General features: G+C 37.1%; 1 pseudogene across 1 annotated transcript; it reads right to left on the bottom strand.

Moving 5' to 3' along the window:
• Window positions 1–2,918: 2,918 nt before the first annotated feature.
• AT5G28495 lies at window positions 2,919–6,702 on the bottom strand (annotated as a pseudogene; the record flags this gene model as incomplete). Its single annotated transcript has 1 exon — window positions 2,919–6,702.
• Window positions 6,703–7,367: the final 665 nt, after the last annotated feature.

The raw sequence follows: 7,367 nt of genomic DNA, 5'->3' as shown, positions 1-7,367 counted from the left end.
TAATGGGAAGGATGGTGGCTCCCACCACCAAGATCCAACAACAGTTTAAGCATCCATGCACATCTCACCTCAATCCATCCCCCGAGACTACATTATGCGGATGACTATTATCGTTGGATGGTTGATATAGCTCAAATTGCCTAAAGCTTACTCCCTGAAATAAAAGATCGTCGTTAGCACTTTAGGGTCGAATTCCACTAATCTCTTGATGTTCACACAATAGACTTATATGATGATTAATATTAAGCTAGACAAAGTAGGTAAAAGTAAAAGACAATAAAACAGTAAATTAAGTTGTAGATTCAGGAGATTAAAGCGTCAGGTCTAGGGAATGGTCTTAGGAAATAGATAAATTGTAGATCTAGCTATTATTAGGATTGTTATTGAACATTTCTCGAACTCAAACTCTAATATCAGAATAACCGGTGGCGTTCCGCGAAACTCACTATGCCTAGAGCTAAGATTCCCAGTGGCGTTCTGTGAAACCTTATCCTAAACATGCATGCTAAACGAGTTTGAATAATTCACCTAAGGAGATAGGCCGATTCTTATTGCAAACCTATAAACCAAGCTCATCTATAATAGTTCTTAAACAGATACCTATGGTGGATATATCTATTATCTAAGATCAAGTTCTAGGTGATCAATCTAAAACCAGCAGTAAGAATAATTATAGATGAAGAACTTTAAGAATAATCCTAAGGTATTTTTGATCTACTAATCCATCTAAATTCCTAGTGAGACTCCCTAAACCCAACAAGGTGATTACTCAGACATGATCAAAGGAGCACAAATCAAAGTCTGCATAGATTGCATTGAATAATATGAAGAAAAGTAAAAAGAGTTCAGAATCCTCTCCGAAGGGATTGGATTCTTCTCTCCAAAAATGTATCTCTAAAATAAAACAAGCTTAGGTTTAAACAATGACCATAAAATTAGGTATATAAGCGACTAAAAACGTGTAGGGTCTATTTTGCAAATAAGGAAGACTTCAGGGGCTTCTCAAAGACTTGTAAAACTTGGGAATTCCCTCAGCCGAATAAGGGTGTCAATCGACATAGATGTGGTGTCGATCGACGCCATCGCGTGAAAAACGTCTTTGATAATCTTCATTGCTGAAAAGCTTCCAAAGTCCCTCATTATGCTCCATATCTCTCAAATGTATAACTGCACCTGTAATGACTCAAAACATACGAAAAAGACTAGAAAGACTCCTCAATGGTAAATGGAGTGGAATGCAAGAGGTTCTCTTCTACTCAAATTGGGAAGCTATGAGGCCAAGATAGGTTGAGACAGATTGGGAAAGGTCTATGTTGTTTAAAGGAGTTGTTCCAATACACGCGTTCAACATGCGTGTTAACACTCTCAATAAACTACCATAAGTGAAAGACTAGTATCATGGGGAGTAACTCCTTGTGCACACTACTACTTATGCCCATTCGGGATGAAGTATGCTGCCATGTTTGGCTAAATCTATCTCATCAAATGGTTTGCTCTTGGCAAGAGATATTATCATGGACAATGGCGACACAAGAGGTTTGGCACCTAAACTGTAAAACAGTAATGACTCAAAACATACAAAAAATACTAGAAAGACTCCAAAAACTATTATGAAACTATGTTAGAAATTAGTAAAAACCATGATATATCAACTCCCCCAAACTTAGTCTTTGCTTGCCCTCAAGCAAAACATAAAACTGAATATGTGGAAGAGGTTTGAAAAACATAGAAACTCCCAATCTCTCTACCTTATTACCCTGATCATACAAACCAATTCCATGTACTAAACAGTTCTAGTCAAGTCCTGACCACCATGTAATTCTCAGCTAGCTCACACAACATCCGAGATTACTTACCAAATCACTCAACTATATCCATTAGGCTCTCATCGCTGGGTCTCATCAATCAAGCTAATGTTCAAGAACCTTTTAGACTCTTTCCTGTACTATACCATAACAAATTGACCATACGCCTTTTTTTTTGGTATTCTTTCTCTCCCCAGATTTATACTTTTTAAAGAGTGAACAAAGGTGTACTCGCATACTAGATTGACACCCTCAGCATTTCCAACCTTTTTAATTGATCATTCCTAGTAATGTATAATAATGGGGTCATGGGAAACATTCCTACCCCTATACAGTACCTGGAAATCATATCAATCTCTTGTTTATTTATTTTTTATTTAATCAAGGGAGAGGAATACTTTTTTTTTTTATCTATCACATTGTCAATTTATTAGGTATGAACAAGGAATCAAGTCCTAAGAATACTAACCGTTTTGATGAGATAAAAGGAAGAGCAGTGAGATTAGCTCCAGCCTTTGTAGATTATGTTGGGAATGAATGTCCTTAAGTCTGTTGGTTTGCCTTCTGGATTTTCCATTAGTCAGATTGAATCGAATCTATAGTACTTAAGCAATCCATGCAATAAACTCGAGAGAAAGATCATAATTTCAGACAAAAGTTTTGACTCAATAAAACAACTATCTAATGAAAACGAGTCAACTGACTCATAAGAAAGGAAAAGATAAAGTTAGTCACTAACTCCCCCATACTTAGATAACATTGTCCCCAAAGTTATCAAGATAGAAGAACCAAAATAAAAATAATCAAAAGTTAAAAGATAGAGAAACGTGAGTTGCCACCTTTTCTGTGAAGTGGTGTCGATCGATACCAGTGTGGTGTCGATCGACACTCTGGTCCTTTTACAGAGCTTTGTGAATTCAGCTCAGTGTTGTAGAGTTCAGGTTAGTGTTTTCACATGGATCCTCCAGTTAAACTGTTAAATCACTAAAACACACATCAATAGGTCCAACAAAGCATAGGATAATAAGTGCAACAAGTTTCGAAGCAAACAACAAATCGTCTCAAAGAAAAGAAAAGAAAAGTTAGAGTACAAAGCAGAGATATGGAGGATGGCTAATCCTCATGCTTAGAGCCGGAGGTGGGTGCGGGAGAGCGATGACGTCGACGAGTAGGAGCAACACAACCGCAGCGAGAAAGTGTAGCTATAGCGTTCCAAACGCTCTTGAAGCTGTCAACAACGTACTGGTGAAAGACCGCTAGCTCCATCAGGATAGGAGGAGGAGTAGGCAGATGATATGGTAGAGCTGAAGAAGAGGACCCAAATTGAAGTCCCCAAGCAGGGTCGATGAACTTATCTTCTGTCTATGTAGGCGCAGATCCTGATGCTGAACCTCTCTGTCTCCTAGTGCTCGGTGCGGCGTGTAGAAGTGAAGGATCAGGGTGAAAGCCAAGCTCATGTGGCTCTCCTGTAATCTCTGTAAGCGCAGGACAGGGTAACTGAATCATATGGTTCTCTATACGATCTTTGAAACACCAAACCAAACTGCCCTTCAGCTAATGAGCATTCTTCAGATATGTCTCATCCATAGTGACTCTCTTGGTCACAACCTTCTCTCCCTTAGTACTAATGTGAAAGTGCTCAAAGATATGAGTGAGGAGACTACCAATCCTCTCAATTTTCTTCCTTGTTCCTGTAAAGGGCTTGGTCTTAAGAAAGACCAAATGATGTGCAAAAACAGCTCCAAAGTTGACATTACGGTCAACATCCTCAAACCTCAAAGTCTGAGGAAAGAAATCATGAACAGCATATAGCCTAACCGAATGGATTATATAGAGACCTGACCAACGAGAAGACAATTTGCCAGGAAATAACGTCAATCTAGAATCATAAGGAGTACATGGTCATTAGGTTCAAAGGTTCGAGAAAGGATCTTCTTATCATGATAGGCTTTGGTGCATTCCTTGTAGAGCTTGGAATTGTCGTAAGCATGAATTCTTATCTCGTCAAGCTCATTCAACTGGATAAATCTCCTTTCTCCAGCTGATTTAATGTCGAAATTCATCATCTTAACTGCCCAAACTACTTTATGCTCTAATTCCACTGGGAGATGACAAGCTTTACCATAGAGAAGAAAAAGTGTGGTTCCAAGTGGAGTTTTGAAAGTTGTTTTGTAAGCCCATAATGCATCATCTAACTGGAAAGACCAATCCTTTTTCGACTTTCCCACTGTCTTCTCAAGAATCTCTTTGATCTGCCTATTAGAGGGTGATAGGGCGTAGCCACACGATGCTTAACTCCATACTGATAAAGCAATTTTGCAAGGATTTTATTGACAAAATGCTTACCTCCATCACTAATGACTATCTGTGGTACTACAAAACGAGGGAAGATGATAGTCATTAATAATCTCATGACAACTACAGAATCATTTTTCGGACTAGTTATAGTCTCTACCCATTTGGAGATATAATCAACAGTTAAAGTAAAACCTCTATAAACTAATAATGTTGGGACTAAGAAATTTTTTTAATTTAGAGAGGTATTAATTATTGATAAATTTATAATTATTAATTTATATAGAGGTTTTACAAATTTTGTAATTTCTTACAAAAATTCAATATAAAATATAGTTTTTAATAATTAATAATCTTTCGGAAACCAACTACAAGTAGAAAACAAATATTAAGTTTAAATAACAATACAAACTTTTTTTGTCGTGGTAAAAATGATTGAACTCTACAAATAATTAATACAAATTAAAAAAAAAAAATACTAAAGTCATATTTAACTAAATATTTCTATATAATATTGATATATATTGGTAAATTTATATGATTAATTAATTTATAATATTGTTGGGACCAATATTTATATAGGATTTTTTATAAAAAATATTAACTTATTAATTTATCTAATTTTATCAATTTTTACACTTGTTCCAAGTCGGAACCGGAAAAAATTAATTTATAGAGGTTATTAATTTATCGAGTATCAATTTATACAGGTTTTACTGTACTAGGATGTAGAGATTCTTATTCGATGGTGGAAAGGGTCCCATAAAATCTATACCCCAACAATCAAAAACTTCAACTTCGACGATAAATTTCTGAGGCATCTTATTATGCTTGCTTAACTTTCCCCTTCTTTGACAAGAATCAAACTTTAATATGAATTTGTGAGCATCCCCAAACATTGTAGGCCACCAGAAACCTGCTTGAAGGACCTTAGAGATTGTTTTGAAAGTAACAAAATGACCACCATAGTTGGAGCTGTGACAATGTGATAGTATATCATGTACCTCTGTTGCAGCAATACATCTCCTATAAACTCCATCAGAACAATGCTTATAAAGGTATGGTTCATCCCAATGGTATCATCTAATCTCTCGCAGAAATCTCTTCTTGTTGTAATCTGTGAAATTATCTGGTTCCACATCTGTAGCTAGGTAATTGACTATGTCAGCATATCCTGGGAAGTCCTTCTCGACCGCTGTAGCGGCGCAGTTCTCAGTCGGTAACCAATTTCTTGTTTGATCATGAGGGTGTTGATCGACACCATCGAGCCACATCAATTATCATCCCATTCAGCAAAGTGAGTGTTGATCGACACTGAAGCTTGATTATGCAACACAACAAGTTCGCAGTTATTTTCCTTAGCTCTATCAGTCATGTATATGTTCTCCTCAAGCAAGAAATCATTAATAGGAACATCATCCTCAACCCTAATGCGTGACAAGTGATCCGCTACACCATTCTCAAATCCTTTCTTATCTCTTACCTCGATGTCAAATTCCTGAAGAACTAAAATCCATCTCAAAAGTCTTGGCTTAGCGTCTTTCTTTTGCATCAGATACTTCAGGGCTTCATGGTCAGTATGAACAATCACTTTGGATCTTACAAGATAAGATCTGAACTTCTCGAAAGTGAACACCACAACTAACAACTCTTTCTCTGTAATTGCATAATTCATTTGAGCGTCATCAAGTGTCCTACTCGCGTAATAGATGGCGTGACATTTTTTATCCTTCCTTTGTCCTAGAACAGCCCCAACTGCGAAATCACTCGCATTACACATCACTTCGAAGGGTAAATCCCAGTCTGGTGGTTGAACTATTGTTGCGCTGATCAAGGCCTGTTTTATCTGCTGGAAGGCATCATGACACTCTTGTGTAAACTCAAACTTGACTTCCTTCCACAGTAGAGCTATCAATGGTCTGGCAATTTTGCTGAAATCTTTGATGAACCGTCTGTAGAAATCATCATGTCCAAGGAAACTCCTCACTGTTTTGACGTTTTCAAGCACCTGAAGACTTCTCATAACTTCGATCTTGGCTCTATCACCCTCTATATCAATCTCAGAAATTCTGTGACCGAGAACTATCTCGTCTTGTACCATAAAGTGACGTTTTCCCCAATTCAAAACTAGATGTTTCTCTTCACATCTTGCCAATACCTTGAAGAGATTCTCTTAACAATCCTCAAACGATGATCCATAAATTGAAAAATTATCCATAAAGACCTCCATGATGTCCTCAATCATATCTATAAAAATATACATCATACTTCTCTAAAAGGTTACATGAGCATTACAAAGACCGAAAGGCAATCTTCGATAAGCAAATGTACCATATGGGCAAGTGAAAATCGTTTTCTCCTGGTCATCTGGATGAATCGGGATTTGAAAGAAACTCAAATATCCATCAAGAAAACAGTCGTATTTATGATTTGCTAACCTCTCCAACATACGATCGATAAATGGCAAAGGGAAATAGTCTTTTCTGGTGGCAGCATTCAGCTTCCTGTAATCAATGCACATTTGAAAAGATCAGCTCTGTTAAAGTCGCCTATTGTAGCCGGTTGGTTCTATAGATAGTGTCGATCGACACCTTGATAGTGTCGGTCGACACTATCGTCGAATTCTGTCATAGAATCGTGTATCAAAATCTGAGGGTACCTAAAACACAAGAGACCAAAAGAAGAAGAAACACGTGAGTAGGTGAAGTAAAAGAAACGTCTAGACTTAAATCGATACCTAGCCTAATGGTGAACTAGAGAGAACTTCGGTAACGGCACCAAATTTGATATAGCTCAAATTGCCTTAAGCTTACTCCCTCAAATAAGAGATCGTCATTAGCACTTAAGAGTCGAATTCCACTGAGCTCTCGATGTTCACACAATAGACTTATGATGATTAATATTAAGCTAGACAAAATAGGTAAAAGTAAAAGACATTAAAACAGTAAATTGAGTTGTAGATTCAGGAGATTAAAGTGTCAGGTCTAGGGAATGGTCTCAGAAAATAGATAAATTGTAGATCTAGCTATTATCAGGATTGTTATTGAACGGTTCTCGAACTCAAACTCTAATATCATAATAACCGGTAGCGTTCCGTGAAACTCACTATGCCTAGAGCTAAGATTCCCAGTGGCGTTCTATAAAACCTTATCCTAAACATGCATGCTAAACGAGTTTGATTAGTTCACCAAAGGAGATAGGCCGATTCTTATTACACATCTATAAACCAGGTCTATCTATAATAATTCTGATAACATATACCTATGG

This window comes from Arabidopsis thaliana, chromosome 5, assembly GCF_000001735.4.
Source record: "Arabidopsis thaliana chromosome 5, partial sequence".
Lineage (NCBI taxonomy): Eukaryota > Viridiplantae > Streptophyta > Magnoliopsida > Brassicales > Brassicaceae > Arabidopsis > Arabidopsis thaliana.
The sequence above is the reverse complement of the archived record's forward strand: the minus strand, read 5'-3'. Positions and strand labels throughout refer to the sequence as shown.